The sequence below is a fragment of the Triticum aestivum genome, chromosome 6B (genome assembly GCF_018294505.1).
Source record: "Triticum aestivum cultivar Chinese Spring chromosome 6B, IWGSC CS RefSeq v2.1, whole genome shotgun sequence".
In the NCBI taxonomy this organism is placed as follows: Eukaryota; Viridiplantae; Streptophyta; class Magnoliopsida; order Poales; family Poaceae; genus Triticum; species Triticum aestivum.
The window spans coordinates 657,481,259-657,501,720 of NC_057810.1; the positions used below are offsets into that span (position 1 = coordinate 657,481,259).

General features: G+C 40.5%; 1 long non-coding RNA gene across 1 annotated transcript; it reads right to left on the reverse strand.

Annotated features, from left to right (window-relative positions):
* Positions 1 to 17,398: 17,398 nt before the first annotated feature.
* On the reverse strand, positions 17,399 to 19,011 carry LOC123134743 (uncharacterized). The gene is made up of 4 exons (XR_006465719.1): positions 18,960 to 19,011; positions 18,471 to 18,545; positions 17,609 to 17,676; positions 17,399 to 17,488 (listed from the first exon to the last, which is right to left on the reverse strand). It is a non-coding gene; the product is annotated as an uncharacterized lncRNA (long non-coding RNA).
* Positions 19,012 to 20,462: the final 1,451 nt, after the last annotated feature.

The following is a 20,462-nucleotide window of genomic DNA, read 5'->3' on the forward strand; positions in this document are numbered from 1 at the left end:
TGCCATGGGTATCTCTAATTTGGGACACTTATTACGCCTCTGCGCCCCCTTCCAAGTCACTCAAACCTGCGGTTCTTTCTGTTGGAGGGACGTGTTCAAGGTATATGATAAGTTTTGCAAGTTGGCAGTTCCACTAGTTCAAACCGGGGATACGGTGATCTTCTGGCTTGACCGTTGGCAACTGGGCAACAATATGGTTAGCATGCAACATCAGTTCCCGAGGCTGCACTCTTTTGTGATCGATGACACTCTCACTGTTAAGGATTTTATGGAGCTTTCTGACCTCACTGACAATCTACATCTACCTCTCTCTGCTGAGGCCTTTGAGGAGTTTAATCAACTTCAGGGGTTGCTTCCTTTGGTTAATCTTCAGGGGTTGCTTCCTGATTTTTGGGCACAGTGGTTGACCCCATATTCAGGTGGATCTGGAATTCTTCTTGTACTCTTAAGTTTAAGGTTTTTGGGTGGTTACTTTTGATGGATCGCCTGAACACTAGGGACATGATGAAGCGGCGGCATTGGATTATTCAGGATGACACTTGTGTCCTATGTCACTTGGCATCTCATGAGGACAGAGCGCATCTCTTCTTTTCTTGTAATTTTAGCCAGCGCATCTGGAACTACCTTGGTATTTCATGGAGTACTCAACCTAACCAGACCACTTATGAGATGGATTTTGATGCTAGGAGGGATTTTGTCCATCCTTTTTTCTCTGAGATAGTCTTCACTGCCACTTGGAATATTTGGACACAAAGAAATGAGAAGATCTTCAGGAATGAATCACCTTCTTTCAGGGCATGGAGGAGAATTTTTTTGCATGACATCTCTCTTTTAGCTCATAGAATCAAATGTAAATATAGGAATAGACTAATATCTTGGATAGCTGACTTACCCTAATCATTTCTTTTGTAAGTACTCCTCTCTCCCCTTCTGTCTTAACTTTGTAACTTTGTATTACTTTGGCTCTCTGGTTTAATAAAAGAATGTGAGGCTGTTGCCTTGTAGTATATAGTCAAAAAAATTATTGGTGGAATATTTTTGAACATGGCAATAAAATATTTTGCCATATTTGAGGAAGATATGACCCAAATAATTTATGAGAATTTTTTGGGAATTTTAGGAGTGATGGAAATATAGGTTGCTTCACAACCTAGGGCAGACAGGGTTATTCCTTTAACAAAAAAAGGAATAATCCCAAGGACAAAAATATTGGGGTTGGTACAAGATGAATATGACATGGTCTTGGGATTGATATGAGGATGACATGCCACTCTAGAAAGAAAGAATATGTCATCTTCTTCAGTTTCCAGACCACATAGCCACGGAAAATGAAAACTCAAGCAAAATACTCAGAAAATCAAAAGAAAAAGAAAGGGCCAAAAATCAGAGTGTGAAAAAACTTCCCCCTTAAATAAATCTCGTCCTCGAGATTTGGTTGCTGAGGGAACAAGTATGAATACACTGACTTAAGGAAACCGTTTCCAACACGGGTATACTTTTTCCTTTATTGGTTATTCCCACTGACCTTTTCATATGACTAGGATGACTGGTTCTGGGGTGGTTTGCTTCACTATATCCATATCCTGATAGATCTTACCTCGCATGTGCATGCTTATATTGGCTCCAATTCTTTCAGATCTCTTGACTTAGCTGAGTGTGATAGATTATCAGGACTGAAATATATGCTCGGCTCACAAGTCCGAGAGTGATTTTCGATGGATATGCTATCCATCACTGACAACCTTTCATGAAGTTGTGCACATATTATCCTAGAGGGAACCCAAACTTTACGCCTTTCATTGGGTTTGTCAACTAACTGTGGGTCCTTCAGGTTCAAAACAGTGAGGTGGGTCATAACTGTTCTCCTAACGGATTCTGACTTCTCGCAGGAGTTTCTAAATCCTCTTGACTAGCTCCACTGTCTGGAGTATCAGATTCATAAAAAATAGTTGACTATCATTGGTCGTGGCCATCATAAAGGGGGTACGGCTTGATAGGATATTATCCGCAGACTTGGCTGATGGTGTTAGCAGAAGAATTGTGTTCATGACCGGCTGTCCTTTGATGATTCACATAATTGAGGGCACATTCTTTAAGACAGTTATTCACCCTTCTGGGTATTCATTCTATTGGTATGTCCATGAGGATAGTAGGCTGTGTGATGCTTTACCAAGGTCACTGAGGTCAAACCGTTGGATTGACCTTTGGTTTGACAGGGCAGACTCAGATAGTCGATACTGATAATTTCTGAGCATATGTTGTTACCTGAGAGGGTTACCTTGATATGGGGTCCTTACCAAAATTGAGTAGACCTCTTAGGTTAATATTCATGGTGATCTATACTAAACTAGACTGTCTAGGGTATCTGCACCAAGTGGGTCATGCATCAATTATCAGTCTTGCTCCTTCATTTCTGTTTTCTTTGTCTGGATTCTTGGTTGACATAGCTTGCCATATTGCTTCTTTGTGTGACCATAGGTAATCTCAAGTTTTGACCGTAGGGAAATGATCATTCGAACCCTTGTAAGAAATTGGCAAATAAATCAGTAGCCACCAGAACGGTCTTTACAACTCAGATCTAGGATATTGCTGAAATAACTCAACCACGGCTCAAGACGGCCAAAAAGCATCTTAGGGCATGAGATCGTGTTGATAAGAAGATAGTGGAAGTTCCCTAAGACGGCTGAAAAGCAGCTCAGAGCATAGGGCCACTATCACAAAAAGAAACTCAACAACTGCATGAGACGGCCGAAAAGCAGCTCAGAAATCATGGTAGTGCTTGAATAGAGAGAAATAAAGTCGGCATCCACCCCGGACGGCCAAAAAAGCTCAAAACACACGCGTGGTGCCATTACCGGAGAAAAGTAAACAAGGGCTCATCAAGATCATATACCAGGTTCACAGGTACTTGTACAGAGCTCATTGTTGTCATAAATCTTCATAGTCCTTTGTCACACTGAGGTGTATATCTGTCTTCCTTCTTTTAACAATACTCTTGAGGTTGTCAGATTCATCATTGTTCGAGTGAATTGCAAGACTTTGGTGGTATTCGCACCACACATTTATACGAGAATCTGATTCCTGAGGAAGACTTGTGCTTTGAATGATTCTTATTTCTGAACAAACTTTTGCAGATCTGGTTCTTGGAATGCATAGTCAGATGCTACCAACTCACGGTGTAATATCTTGCACCAGTGTCGTACTGACGAAGATTAGATAGCTTGCATTGTAAGCCCTCAAGAGTATCATGCTGAAGACGACTTAATAACTCGTGCTTGAAGCTTTCATCAAGGCAACTTGTTGAGGGAGGCTGGGTACTGTACTTCAGAAGCTTCCCCCCTTAAAGACTTGTTGGGGAGGACTATGTACCTTGTGCCAGCAGCTTTTGTAGTGGCGTACAGGAGAAAGCAGATTATCTTGCATGAGAAGTCATCCATATATCATACTGAGGAAGATAGAGGAATCTTGCGTTGGAAGCTTCTCTGGTAGATTGCAAGGGAAGACGGGTTTGCTTACACCAGAAGCTTCTCATTGTGATATGCGGACTGAATGCCACATATATATCATCTTGATATTCTTGCTGTGGATTACCTGTATGAAATGGGGTTTGCTGGACTATCCTATTTTCTCAGTATGGAATACATGGCATATTGTCGCTTGCTTCTAGGTATAGCATGTTTCAAAATCATCCTCATAGAAGAATCAAACCTTGCATATGAGCCATACCTTTGACTAATAATATACTGTTGATCTTGCACACCATTTATCTTCTTTTTGTTTTGATCCTTACTGCTATGAAGAGTGTACATTGAGGTAGACTGGATTATCAGTATCATGATCAGATATCCCCAATCTCAGTGTAGTCGGCTGAGTATTCCACACTATTGGGAAGAGTGCACACTAATGCAAACTTGATGCTGATAGTACATCGAGGATATCATTTGCATTTAGACGAGATATTCCCAATTTTACTGTAGTTAGTTGATAACTTCATTCTGTTTAGCTGAGCTTCCACATATTTGAATTCCTTTTTGATTCTTCGGGTCCGGTGTCGGTTGACGAGCAAATTTCATAAGGGGAAAATATGTAACACCAAAGGCCCAAAGAAAGAAGCAACAGAAATGACAAAAACAAAAGCACATAAAGCATACAATTAATATAAATAATATCAATAATCATGCAACATCAAATATTACTACTACTCACAACAATAATCTTCATGCACACCTAAAGACACAAATTTCGTGGAAACTCCGGTATTACAATCTAACATATTGTGGCGGTGTGCATGAAGGTGAATCCATGTGTGCAAAGGGTTAGTGTAACCAAGGCTACGCCAAGCCCTAGCTGAACACCTATTGCATCTGAATGGATATGGAGGCGAGGACGGACTTGGTGATCATGGGGTGGAACACGAAGGTCACGACCACTTCATCATCGATCGTACAGAAGGGAACCTTAAACGTCCAAAGATTGGGATGACAGGGTAGGATAGAGGTGGAAAACTGTGCTTGCTGGCATTGCCCTTTTCTGATAACAAAGATCAATAAGGGGTTGCCAAAGGGACGAGATGGATGGCATGATTCAGGATAGAGACAAGTCTGTCACCGAAACGATATGGGTGGGTGGCGGAAAGATATCGACGCGATACCTGAGCATAACTCCTACAAATGGTGTCTGGAACACTTGGTACCAGGGCATCACTCTGCTAGGATAGAGATGACGCCAAACACCAAAGAGCAGGCATGCTAAGAAAGAGGGTGCATGTAGTGGATCGAAACCGATGCCACCTACACTCACAAGATCACTACAAACGACCAGATAATAATCTATATCCATTCTATGCAACAAACAAATGCAGTAACCAAGTGCAACAAACCAACTGGGCTCTATACTACCACACTCTAACGCTCACGCAGGCTAGGGCATCCTACAGCCAGACCTCCTCTGATACCAAGCCTTGTGGCACCACGGCCCATAGAAACCAGAACGCCCCGTATTCCATCCCAGAGATCGAGAAGAAGTCTTATGGAATACGGAACTGCTTAGCATAGAACAAATCAGCTCTTTATTACAATATAAATGGATACAAGGGATTACATCAGTATGGCGACACTACGCCTGCCACGTTTGCTCTACGCAAGCAGCAGAACAACACGAAGCAGCGGAATAACTCTAGCAGCGGAACAACAATGACGGTGATGAACTCCACTATGCAGGGACTCTGGCTGGAACACTTATCCAAGCTCGCAAACAAGGGATCCACGACAAACAAGCAATCAAATCCGGCATGACCTGCAAACTGGCATGACAAGCCAAGTCAGTACATTCAATGTATTTGCAAGCTCACAGCAACTAAACGCAATCAAGACAAACAACAACATGGCAATTACAGGTTAACAAGGATTAACATGATACTAGCACAATAAGAGAATGGCATGAATACATGAACATGATGACACTAGCATGCAACATGATGACACTTTCTTCCACCAACTTACTCTGCTCGGGGTTACCTCATAACTATCACATGCATCACTTACCCTCGTGGACATCACACGATCACCTCAGGATCCAATCAAGCTTGGTATTAGCAATACCATAGTAATCATTCCTGACCACAAGGAGCTTGAACTTTACCCTTGATTCTCGCATAACACCACGAATATCCAACAACTCGGTATCCTCGATATCACTGTGATCCTCTCACGATCACATAAAAATCAACCAACTTCGGTATCCACGATACCACTGTGATCCTCTCACGATCACCAAAAAATCTACCAAGTTCTCTATCCACGATACCACTGTGATCCACTCACGGTCACATAACCAACTTCTTTCATCATCGAATCGGGGTTGTTATTAATCAAGTCATCATTATTACTGTTGACCCATAGTGTGACCGACTATGAACTGGGCCCATATCTGCGGGCATGGCTATCGATAGATTTAAACACACACTCTCCAGAGGTTGGCACACTGTACCCACACCACGGAATCCATGGCCTTGCACTGCCATTCGGTTGGACCAAGGGAATTCCGACAAAACCGATCTATTGCCCATGACACTCTCCCGGCCACTCCAACCAACTCCCCTTTGGGCTAAGTCCTGGGTGGCCCCGATGTCAACCAATGACATCCAACAGCCACTGTCGTGGCAAAACATAAATGGTCCGAAACGGACAAGGATCCTTACAACAACAACGGGCATAGAAGGCATGACAATAGACCCAGTTAGGACCCCCCATAAGGCAAGTGTTGCTGCACTGGTCAGCTCGATTTGGTGGCACCATGACTCAGCCAACAGTTGTTCAAGTTCATTGAAGTCCGGTTAAACTTGAATCCAATAAGCTGAGCCATATTAAAATAATATCACACAACTACAATGCATGATACCAACATGAGCATGGATGTGCAACATAATCCTCAATCATATCAACAACAACAAATCATATATCTGAACGAGCATGGCATACAGACGAGCATCGATAACACCAGCATAACTCTACCATAAGCATAGCATGACCACTAGCATTGGGAATAACTACCATGCTGATACGTCTCCAACGTATCTATAATTTTTCATTTTTCCATGCTGTTATATTATCATTCTTGGATGTTTTACAATCATTTTATATCATTGTTTTGGTCCTAACCTATTGACATAGTGCCCAGCGCAAGTTGTTGTTTTCTTCTTGTTTTTTACATCGCAGGAAATCAGTACCAAACCGAGTCCAAACGCAGCGAAACTTTTTGTGGATTTTTTCTGGACCAGAAGACACAAGTTGGGCCAAAGAAGTACCGTAGGGGTGCCCCGAGGGGGGCATAACCCACCAGGTCGCGTCTGGGGGCCCAGGCGCGCCCAGGTGGGTTATGCCCACCTGGTGGCCTCCCGCACCTCCTCTTTGCTCCATAAATACCCCAATATTCCATGAACCCTAGGGGAGTCGACGACAATCAATTCTAGCCGCCGCAAGTTCCAGAAACACCAGATCCAATCTAGACACCATCATAGAGGGGTTCATATGTCCATTGGTGCCTCTCCGATGATGCGTGAGTAGTGCTTTGTAGACCTAGGGGTCCATAGTTAGTAGCTAGATGGCTTCCTCTCTCTCTCTCTCTCTCTTAATTCTCAATACAGTGGTCTCTTGGAGATCCATATGATGTAAGTCTTTTTGCAATGTGTTTGTTGGGATCCGATTAACTTTGAGTTTATGATCATATCTAGGTTTTTATGCATGAAAGTTATTTGAGTCTTCTTTTGATCTCTTGTATGCATGATTGATTATAGCCTCGTGTTTCTTCTCTGATATTTGGGTTTTGTTTGGCCACCGCGATCTATTTATCTTGCAATGGGAAGAGGTGATTTGTGATGGGTTCGATCTTACGGTGCTTGATCCCAGCGACAGAAGGGGAAACGACACGTATGTCTTGTTGCTATTAAGGATAGCAAGATGGGGTCTATTTCTACATAAATAGATCTTGTCTACATCATGTCATCGTTCTTATTGCATTACTCCATTTTCCATGAAGTTAATACACTAGATGCATGCTCGATAGCGGTCGATGTGTGGAGTAATAATAGTAGATGCAGGCAGGAGTCGGTCTACTAATCTTGGACATGATGCCTATATAATGATCATTGCCTGGATATTGTCATGATTATTTGAAGTTCTATGAATTAACCAACAAGAATTGTTTTCCCACCATTTACTATTTTTCTCAAGAGAAGCCACTAATGAAACCTACGGCCCCTGGGTCTCTTCTTTATTATATTTGCCTTCGCGATCTACTTTATTAGCTTTTATTTTCATATCTATTAAACCAAAAATACAAAATTCCTTGCTGCATTTTATTTTATTTGGTATCTATTTTATCCTATCTATTACAACTTTATCCTGTCTCCATGCCAATTTCTGGTGTCGTTGCCCAAAAGGGATTGACGACCCCTTTAACACGTAGGTTGCAAGTATTTGTTATTTGTGTGCAGGTGCTGTTTATGTTGTGTTGCGTGGTTCTCCTACTGGTTCGATAACCTTGGTCTCATCACTGAGGGAAATACCTACTGTTGTTGTACTGCATCATCCCTTCCTCTTTGGGGAAATACCGAACTAGTTCAAGCAAACATCAAAAGGAACTTCCGGCGCCGTTGCCGGGGAGACATCATCAACATCAACCAGGTTCCTAATCATAAATCTCATCTCGTTGCAATTTACATTATTTTCCATTTGCCTCTCGTTTTCCTCTCCCCCACTTCACAAAAATTTGCCGTTTTATTTTCCTTCATTTTTGTTTGACTTTTTCTTGTTCGATCTTCTATTTGCTTATGATATCATGTGCCTTCTATTTGCTTCCATCTTCGCTTGCTAAAATTCTATTGAGATGGATCCTCATCCTCTTGCTAATCTATTTAAGAGATCCAATTATGATGAGCAAATTGTTAGTGATTTGAGTATGCTAGATTACCTATGAAGTTTTGTTGAGATTCATGAATCTGAAAATTGTGATGAAGTGTTAAAAGAAGGAATTTATAAAGTGATTCATGATAGCTCCTTGGATGAAAAGCATGATTGCAAATGTTATTATAAATTCTATTAATGTGAATTGTGCTAATAATATGCAAAACCCCAAGCTTGGGGATGCTAATATTGCTATGTCCACTACTTATTGCAGTGATCATGATTGGGGCGATAATGATTCTTATGATCTTGATAGTTTATTTAATCCTAATGATGAATATATTTGCAATAATATTCAAAGTGGGTTCGGAAGAGTGTAAACTCTAGGTAAAAATAAACCCAGATATTTGGAGAGTGTTTGATCTTGTGAAATTTTTGATAAAAGTGGGTTTGGAGAGGTCAAGACTTTAGTTGATGTTAATCACACTATCTTCGAAGATTATAAAACTTTTATGCATGTGGATCAGGAAGAGAAAATTTCATATGATAGTTATATTGTTGAATTTTATCATGATCCCACATGTAATTATTATGCAAGAGGAAAATATTGTGGTGGAAATTTTTATGTTTCTAAATTACCTCTCGTTATGTTGAGATCGTCAATGTTTTATTTCTCTTCTTTGCATATGTTAGATGTTTCTTGTCTTGATAATTTGTTTGCTTTTAAAGTTACTATGTATAGGAAGTATGTTAGACTTAAATATGTTTGTCATATATTTCATGGTGCTCTCTTTGTGTTTCAATCCTTATCTTGCGTGCGAGCATCGTTGAAATCTTATGCCTAGTTAGGGGCATAAAACGATAGCGCTCGTTGGGAGGCAACCCAACTTGTATATTTTTGATTTTTGGTTTTCTTCCTACTTACAATAAAATACACAATTATGCCTTTGATTAGATGTGTTTTTGTGGTTTAAATTAGTGTGTGTGCCAAGGAAGAGGCCGTTGGGATGATTTGGGTGAGAGTTGATTTAAATCTTAAGAAAAACTTTTGCGCTCACAAAAATAATTGCCTTTTTTAACAGAAGAGTGCTTTTGAGTTGCTTCTTTTTGCAGAAGATTAATAAACAAATTGCTCACGCTGTCCTTATTTTTCAGAATTTGTGGAGTTACAGAAGTATTCAAAGTAGTCAGATTGCTACAAACTGTTCTAATTTTGATAAATTCTGTTTTCTTTGCATTGTGTGCTTGTTTTGATGATTCTTTGGTTTTCTTTGAGGAATTTTTGCCACAGAAAAGTTGGAATACAGTAGATATAATGCAAAATAAAATATGAAAGGGTTTGCAACGGTACTTATAGTAGTGGTTAGCTTTCTTATACTAACGGATCTCACAAAGGTTTTGTTGAGTTTTGTGTGATTGAAGTTTTCAAGTTTTGGGTGATATTACGATGGATGAAGGAATAAGGATTAGCAAAAGGCTAAGCTTGGGTATGCCAAGGCACCCCAAGATAATATTCAAGAAGCGGCAAGCAACTAATCTTGGGGATGCCCCCGAGTGGCATCCCCTCTTTCTTCTAACAACCATCGGTATTTTACTTGGAGCTATATTTTTATTCATCACATATTATGAGTTTTGCTTGGAGCGTCTTGTATGATATGAGTATTTGCTTGTTTTGATTTGTGTTTTAAGTCTTGAACACTTGCTCTACACACCTTTTTAAGAGAGCCAAAAATTATGTTATTCTTCCTCCTATGCTACACTTAAGTTTTTAGAGCCATGGAATTGCTCTAGTGCTTCACTTATATCTTTTTGAGCACGGTGTGCTTTGTTATTTTTGAAGAAATGCTCTCATGCTTCACTTAGATTTATTTGGGAGTTAGTAATTTTTTTAGAAATTCTCTCTTGCTTCACTTAAATTATTTTGAGAGAAAGAAATATTATGCTCATGTTTTCACTTAAATTTGTTTGAGCTTATTAAAAGCGACATATGAAATTAGTCCCAAAGTAACAGATATCCAAGGAAGATATAATAAAAACTTTCATGAAGATCATTGGACAAGATAAACTTGATTTTTAGTAATGGTTTTGAGATATGACGATATGATATGTGAGTCATGTTGATGAGTAATTATGCTTTAGTAAGAATATTGGTGTTAAGGTTTGTGATTCCTTATGCAAGCACGAAAGTCAATAGTTATGCAATGAAATTATATCCTACTTATGGTGCATTATTCAGTGTTACTTATGCTTAATTTTTGGGTATGAGATTTTTCATTTCTTGGTGGGACGCTTCTCAATATTCTTGCTAGCCTTCATTTTGCACTAAGTATGATCACTACTTGTGCATCCAGAACCGTTTAAACCAGTTTAGCCATATGAGTCCACTATACCTACATATATGTGGTATTTTCCGTGCCGTTCTAAGAAAATTTGCATGTGCCATCTCTACTTTTCAAAATAAATTTCCCTTTTTTGTGCTCCTACCACTCGCGAGGCGGTGAGGGGTGGCCGATGTTTTCCATGCTAGATGTGTTATTCTCATGATGAGTGTCTATTCACTTGTCATTGCACAAGAGTACGACAAAGGTATTGGGGATGCCTAGTCCCGAAATGAAAAATGAATTTACTTTATGTGGTCAAATAATAAATTCCTTGGAAAGTGTTGGTATGGACGACATCGTGGATACGGATAGCCATGGAAAGTGAAAGTATGGTGGAAAAGGAATAAACTTTAGTTTCTGTTTGGGAACCGCCTATGATATATCTAGCAACGAAAGTGTTGGGAGCTCTAAGTCATTTTAGTTGGTGGGAAAAGTATGCCTCGCAAAAGGTTTTTATCTCTCAATTTTTGCTTTGAGCTCTCACTACTAGGAAAACCCTTACCAGTAGCGTTGGTTTTTTTGCAATTAGTAGTGCGGGCAGACGCGCTACTGCTACAACGCTACAGCTATTTTGTAGCAGTAGCGCTTGTTTAGGCCATCGCTACTGGTATGTTCAGATACTAGTAGCGCGCCTCTGGAAAGCGCTACTGGTAAATGAGCGCAGCTGGTAATATTTTGGCCCGCACCACTGCTAAAATTTATGTTTTTTTCTTGTTTTGGCATTGTACATGTTTAAACAGATATATCTTTTATACAATAACAACTCATCATGAACTAGTCTATTTAAATAGCATATTCATTACCACTAGTCATCACCACCAAACAATGTTCGTCATTGAGACATCATATATATATATATATATATATATATATATATATATATATATATATATATATATATATATATATATATATATATAACAAGTTGGTCACTAGTCATAATCACAACTCCTCATCCTCCTCGTCAACTCTAACACATTGTAGCACATAATAACCCATTCTACCTAGGACCTAATCCTCTCATAGGGCCTACTCTACCCTCTCTTAGGTAAAATATCATAAAACAAGAAAATGGACTCTCCATAATGAAGAACGGAGATCATCCTGTCTCCAAGTCTTGGCCTACGCACAATGTTCCTTCCAAGTAGCTCTCTACGATGGTCGAAACATTTTTCCCAATCATTTATTATCATGGCTTCATCACTTTTAGAAATCCGGTATGGACAGGAGTGATGTGGATACTACGACTGACCTGGGCGTGGTGGCCGTAAGCTCATAACATCAACGCAACCTCTTGGCAACATCAGATGGGGCACACAATCCATCAGGATTTTCTGTTAAAAAACATAGTAATATCTTTGTAGTTAGCAGTGTAGTTTAGTTTTAGAAGAATTTATGGAAAAGATGCATGGATGTCGTAATAGTAGAAAATCTTAACATGTTATCTCCATTGATGTTACCGTAGCACACCGCGTGCACTAGTGGCACAGATTGACCATAATTTTGAGGAATTCGATAATAGCTATTGTAATTATCAAGATCAGTAAAAAATGTGATAAGACCATGTTTCTCCTTATAAGTTAATTGTGCTTCATCATTGTAGTAGTAGGTTTTGTCTACCATCTTCTGTACATTTTTTTGAAGAATGAAAATAAGCTCTCAATGGAAATAAGCTGTCAAATATTTTGAAATAAACAATATAAATTACTAAAGAAATATGTTTGAGAAACTCACACAGCAGTAGAACTAGAAACATGTCAACAAGGACCCAAATGGTCATATTATTTTCGTCGATGTCAGGATCACCAAGATCAAAGGTGAGAAGCATACCCTCATGAAAATCATACGCCTTGCAAAGGCCGTCCCAATTCAGGAAACCAAAATTGGACGAGTTCACAGAATTGTATAGATTTACAGCAAAATCATAACCATGATGGGTCCTTAGTTGAATTATCTTTGTCTCCATGCTTTCATGATCTTCAAAACCATCTTCTCCAAGACACACTACTAGGGAAAATCTTATACACAGAATCTTAGCAGCAGCGCGGCTCAAAAAGAGGCGCTACTGCTACTTAGCAGTAGAGATCTTCAGAAAAGCGTGTTGCTGATGAAAATTTAGCAGTAGCGCTTGATGGATAAACTGTGCTGCTACAAAAATGTACCGACAGAACCCAACAACCTCAGTTTACCAGCAGCGTGGTGGCTCGATGCGCGCTACTGCTAAAGCAATAGTAGTAGCGCGCTTTTTTGTCACGTCGCTGCTGCTAATTTTGAAATTGTCCTCGTGGTTGGCCCGTTTAGCAGTAGCGTATGTTTGTAAAGCGCGCTGCTGCTACACCCTTAGTAGTAGTGCTCTGTTCCTCCCGCGCTACTGCTAAGGCGCAGCACCCCACCACCTTTTCCCCACTCGTCCTCCCCTCCCCCATCTCCTCTCCCCCTTTCCCCTACCTCCCACATCCTCCCTCTCTCACTCTTCTTCTTCCTCAAGACTTCTCCCCCATTACTCTCCCTCTTCTACCTACCTTTCTCTCTCTTCATTACTCCTAGCTAACTACACCACCTCCATTAATGCATCTCCTTTATCTTTTTCCTTCCCTCCACTAGTTGAAGTGGTCTCCTCCCAAATTAGCTAGCTAGGTAGATGTAGCATTTATACAAGTGACCTATTTGCCCCCTAACTAGATCTATCTTTGTCAAGAAGAGCTTTGTGCACTTTTGATCTCCCTACATCATCATCTCCACCATGTGCTCGATCTCGAGATAGAGGTGATTAAAATTTCATGCTTTTGCAAAATGGAAATATGTGTATGTGTGTGTGATATGATAATTGGGCAATATTATGGAAATTTTGTGTGTGGCATGAGCTGACGCCAAATTATGCTTTTATGTGTTTTGTCGAAATGTCAATTTATTTCCGTTTCGGCGAATTCCGGGTAAACTCTAGATCTATATATGTCCTATTTTTAGGGAAGGTCATGCCGAATTTTTGTATGACTTTGATGCATGCACGCATTTTTATAATCAATTCATTTTTTTATTACCATGCAGACGTTCATGATGGTCAGTGGAACGATGGTGGACAGGTGGTTGCGGTCGATGGTGCAGGACATGAAAGAAAATAACCGGAAAGATGTTTTATGTCCGTGTCGAAAATGCAAAGGAATAGTTTGGCTCGACCCCTATGACGATGGTCATGTCGAAGCACACCTGCTCATGACTGGTTTCATGGATGGCTATACTCGATGGATAATTGAAGATGAGGATCACGATGTTGCGGACACTGACAGGGCAGGCAATGATGACACGGGGCAAGACGAAGAGATGATCGATAATGGCGGCGGGGAAGAGGCCACACATGGCGGCGAAGAAGGGGCCGGACATGGCGGAGGATAAGGAGCCGAACATGGCGGAGGAGAAGGGGCCGGACATGGCGGTAGATAGAACAACATGGACTCCACGCAGTAGAGTTCGTCGGTACTAAGTTCAATCATGCGGGACCCTCGTGTTCAAGCATTGCTTCGCAAGGAGACGAGTACGGAGAGAGCTGCTTCTAGAGAGGAGGCTAAGCTGGAGCAACTGGTGGTAGACGTGAACACTCCATTGTATGATGGTTGCAATCCTGAGGTGACCCGCTTGAGTTTCACGCACCAACTCCTGAAGACGAAGGCTAAAAACAAATGGACCGACACTAACCTCGGTGGGCATCTCAAGTACCTAAAGGATGTTCTTCCCGCGGGGAATTTATGTCCTAGTAGTGTTGATGAGGCCAAGAAGATCGTGTTCCCTCTTGATCTTCCACACGTTAGATACCATGCATGCATCAACGATTGCATAATTTATTGGAAGGAGCACGCGGAAAAAACAACCTGTCCGTTGTGCAAAGCTTCTCGATACAAGAATGCTGGGAAGAAATGTCCCCAGAAAGTTTTATGGTACTTACCGATCACTCCCTGTCTCTAGCGGTATTTTGTAGATCCCAAGGAAGCAAAGCTAATGCGCTAGCATGCGGAGAGGAAGAAGCCCGACAATGGAGATGATCCGAAGTTGAGACACATCAAGGATGGAAGCCAGTGGAGAGCATTGAACAACTTCTATCGGTACTTCGAATTAGATGCAAGGAACATCGTGCTCGGCGCGTGTACCGATGGCATGAATCCGTTTGGCAACCAGAACACCAACCATAGCACATGGCCCGTGTTTGTATGGATGTACAACCTCCCCCCTGGTTGTGCATGAAGTCGAAGTACATTCACATGAGCATGCTTATTCAAGGGCCAAAACAACCAGGAAATAATATTAATTTGTATCTGTGGCTGCTTCAAGAGGAGGTGGACACGTTATGGAAAACACCAGCCAAGACATGGGACGCCAGCAAAGGCGAGTATTTCTACATGAGAGTCGTGCTGATCACGACAGTGCGCGACTATCTCAGTTACGGATATGTCGCGGGCCAGGTGTGCCATGGATATTGTGGATGCACGCGGTGCATGGTTATACAACGTCTTAGCAGCTACCGTCAAGGAAAGATGGTGGGTCTGGGAAAATCGTGTACATGGGGCATCGAAGATGGCTCGAACAGGACGACCCGTGGAGAAACTATGGAGATCTATTCAATGGTCACGCTGAGCATCGAGGACCTCCACGTAAGTGGAGCGGTGCCGAAATCGATGAGCTGTTGAAAAACTGGAAGGAGTGCCCCACGCTGGGAAAGACGATGAGAAAGGCACCGGAGCCGCTGCTGAAGGTATGGAAGACGAGGTCTGTGTTATGGGACTTGGAGTACTGGCACAAACTTGATACACCTCATTGCCTTGATCAAATGCATATCTGTAAGAATGTCCTTGAGAGCTTGCTCGCGACACTGATGAACATGCCAGATAAGACCAAGGATGAGCTGAAGGCAAGAAAAGACTTGCAAGATTTGAAAATCCGGGAAGATCTGCACATGCCGCCCCGTAAAATGTCAGGCGAGACAGAGACGGAGACAGAGGCACTGGAGAAGAAGGGCAAGAAAATAAAGAAAGAGGATTATTGCCCACCTTCTTGCTTCACCCTAAGTCAGGCTGAGATCGGTCAATTCTTTAAGTGTCTTACCGGAGTAAAAGTTAGTTCCGGTTACTGTGGCAAGATAAGCAGATATCTAGACACGAACAAGAAAAGGTTCAGCAGGATGAAGTCCCATGACTGTCATGTGATGATGACGCAGATACTACCTATTGCCCTTAGAGGGATAATGGACAAGGACGTCCGTGACACGCTTATTGGTCTCTGCAACTTTTTCGACGTCATCTTGATACGTCTCCAACGTATCTATAATTTATGAAGTACTAGTTGACCCGTTGCGCCAAATGGTGCAGAGACCCGCTAAAGACATGTTGTCGATGAAAATAGTTTCATTTTTCAAAAACATATTCAATACTGGTAGTAGAAAGCACATGTGCTAGATCATGCTATATTGACAATATGTTTATCACCCCAAGAAATCTGAGTGTGAAAAACAAACCATATTTGTATAACATGTATATACAGTTGAGGAAGCTTTTTTTTAGCTGAAAATATGGTTATCGCGCTGAGAAATTTGAGTTTGAAAAGAAAATTTTATATAAGAACATTAAATGGCAGGATGACCCAGTGGCAACATGTAGTGCTAAATGTTAACTACAAATCCGTAGGTAGTCCGTTTGGGTATCTTTCTCATTTTTCTAAATTTTGAAATTGCAATATGTTGTTATGCTTTCCTCTGCTTCATCAATCCCCACAATCGGGATTTGCGGAGGCAGCTCTATGCATGAGAAGGGCTTCCAAGTGGTGCGCTCTCTAGATGACCCATTGCACCAAATGGCGCAGAGGCCCATTTAAAACCATGAACACTTTGAAAATATTTGCATTTGTTAATAACTATACGCTTGGGCAATCACATAGGACATGAATTGTAACCACTTTTACAAAAAAGAATAGACTTGTCTTTCAAAATACATACTTGAGCATGCATAATTCGTTATGTTATTTAGGAACACAGAGGCATATGTTTTAAAAACATTCAAACAAAGAATGCAATGTAAATAGTTGCTTAATGTAATTATGAAACAAATTAGAACATCGGTGGGTCAAATAACTCAGCCTGCAATTAGAAAGTCCAAATAGCTTACGCTAAAAAGAAGGTAAACATAGGCGACACAGTAAAAAAGAAGGTAAACAGAGGTGACACAATAAAGCCTGGTTTGATGAACTCTATTGCACACTTTGTGGTGTTTCATGAATAAAGCTACCCCTCAAAAAAAGTGACACAATAAAATGTACTTAATACATGATGAACATTTCTTAGAAATAATGGTCAATTACATCATATAATTTGGTTCTGTACAAAAGAAAGTTTCCTCTTTTGTGTATATATATCCTAAACACCACCCCTTGCGATGAACTCTTTGTCTTTGTCCAGAAATTTGGTTATTCACCATCCAGCATGTCAGTTGCAGTCTTCTGAAGCATAGGAACAACATAAGTTAAAACAATCTGGTAAAACATAGACTAAGAATATACTCATGGGCATTATCGACAGATTAAACCAAAGTTATAGTGCAGCAGGTTCTCTGTAAAGAATTAACCTGAGAAGGTCGTTCTTCAAGATGACTCCTAGGTCCTAGCAGAAGATGATGCATCTAAGTGAAGCTGCCTGGAGATTTCTTATATGTCCCTTGCTCTCTACTGCAACAGATAGTTGGAATGGCATACAAGATAAGTGTGAGGTACTGACAGAAGCTCACTCACAAAAGGCACATTCAGTATGTGTATGTAATGATATAGAGGCGTTATTAATTAAGTAACCTGAATAAGTTGTTGCATATTTCTTCTAGGGACAATTGTTTACATATTTCTTCTATATCCGTTGCTCTCTGATGTAATGATTAAAATGGCAAACAAAGTAATTCTTAGGCATTGATATTACTGACTTACTTGTTCGCAGGCGTATACTGAAATCGAGAGCATAAAGGTAATATGTTATAGCATATATCTGTACTGTAAGTAACAAAAGAGTAGTCTCTTTCCTTTTTTCAACATAACAGTCTACTTATCTGATGCACTTGGACTAACAGGAACATAAGAAAACACCAATGACTAATCATTTGGAAGACAGCATGGCTGAGTCCTACACATGGCTAGTTAAGCCCTCTTGCTAAGATGGAAAGTTTCTTACAAATGCAGAAATATCCATAACATTGCATCTCTCCTGCTCTACTCAAATAATATTTTGTATATATCAGAGGTTTCAAAAGCTAGGTACCAGTTAACTCCTATTGTGTTTGTTTGTATATATATCATTGGTCTGTTTTATTCTAGAGCCTTACTAACCAAATAAAGATCAAAATTTTTAAGGAAATTCTATGCCTAGAAACCAAATAAGAACTACACTGAAAAATTATTATGAATTACTACAACTGTTCAGACCATTTTAGACTACTTTAGTATGAGACTGTAATCAAGAATAATGAATGTAGGTGATCTGATATCTTGTTCGAACAATAAAATAAATAAGGACATACAGGCAATGGATTTGACCAACAAAACCAAATACTCCTAGATCTATATGAACTTCTAAAGAATTGATCAAATCTTAAAAGTTGGAAAGGCTAAGAAGATAGAATAATGATATGTTACAGGAATAAGCAAGCATGTCCGCTGACCATACATAGTAGCTGATTAGCGATGATGCACTCAATGCGAACCGGTATTTCCATGCCTATCAGGATAAAGGTATTCTTTTCTGCAAGGATAAACATGGAAGTGGATTGATCAAGCACACCGAAAAGAGTTTTCATGAATTAAAAATACTAAACAGAATATGGAAATAAGTGTTTTGAAACATAGAATTTTGGAGCTGCACAAAATATGCAGTTGAAGAGGAGGACACCCCTAAATGAAAACATTGAGCTAAAAATTTAAGCTAGCAAACCAATCTGACCTATTATATATCCCACATGGTCAGTAGCACCTACATATTGAAGCAACAAAATTGACCAAAACAAATCCCCATATATGAACATCACAATCTGTTGGCATTAACTAAACACAAATTAAACCTAAAATAAGAAGTAAAATGATAAATCTTCTACAACATTAACACATGGGTGATAACATCAAGAAAACAATGATTGTGTTCACACGAGAGAAATATCACCTTGTTCTTCTTCACCAAATTTTTCTGCTGGATTATTGCTCCTATTATTTCTCAGATCGGCCAACATCAAATTAGAGGATGGATCACCTAACAGAGCAGGGAAAATCTTTTGGTCTAGTAAAACATTAGCCAAGCGAGTACACAAATTCTTGTCCATTACCTTGAGGAATATGAGATCCAAAAATAATACACTGTCGTAAGGTGACCATTATGACAATGTCCATGGACCTGCAAGCACCATTGAGCACAAATCACAGAAAAAAATAAAAAATACATAGAAGGAGCAGGGAGGAGGTGAAGCGAGGAGCAGGAAGAAGGAGCTCACGTGGGAAATTGCAACAAGGGAAGAGGTCGTTCGACGACGCATCCTCCATCCAATACATACAGAACAACAGGACATCATCACAATAACCCTTTAATCTAAGAGAATAAATGAATAATACTAAAGAATTGAATGGAAGGAGAACAGAACTATAAAGCTTTTATTAATTGATGAGTAGCCTGGTTCACTTCCCAAATATAAATATGTGGCATTTCGTTACACTTGATTACTGATTTGTCAAGGAGTATTGTACCTTGACTCCTATTTCCCCAAACTGTATGTACAATCGCTCGCAAAAGAAACCAATTTAAACCCTTCTCAAAAAAATTGTACTGTCGTAAGGTTGAAAAAATTGCATGTGCTATCCTGTAAGCACTTGAATTGGAAGGCAAAATGAAAGACAATTTAGTAGTGGATCATCTTACCTAGACATTTGTTGCATTTATCTATTCTTAAAAAAATGATGATAAAATTAAATGAATCTTCAGTGTTGGAGCTGATTATCGGTACTTGTTGTCTAAAAGCAGTACACACGCATTGCAGCGATAAAGTTGTTTCGGTTCTCAACCATTCTAGGTAACTCGGATCCACACATGAAATCTATAGCACACATCCTTCCCACACGCAAACACGAAATATAAGCAGCACGAGGCAAATCAAAACACGAAGGGCTGCTAATTCTGAAACAATAAAATGAGCAGTGAACCAACCACCATGACAGTAAGTAGGAAAGACCAAACCTTGAGCAGGCTAAAAAAGAAACAACATCGCTGGTTTACTGTTTCTTTTCCTCTGGATTCCTACCAGTGCCTAGCGTCAGTGTTATTTAGAAGGAATCACGGCTCGAGGCAGGCGACAATAAGGCGAATCGAACTGCACAGGACCAAAACAAACTGAAGCACGCGGAATTAGAAAGGCGAATAAAGAACAGAGCGGAAGAAGAGGAGAAGAAGAGCACGGCAAACCTCAGCCAGCGGCACCCATGGAGCAAAGGAGACCCATGCGTACGACGAGCGCACTTGGCGCGAACACGATCTTGGCCGTTGTGGCCCGCACGTAGGTGCTCCAGGCCCGACTTGAGCATCCAGACGAAGAGGTCGGCGACGCCGTTGTAGAGGTTGCGGAAGGCCTCGTGAGAGTTGTAGCACGCGAGCACCGCCTGCGCGTGCTCCGCCTCCTTC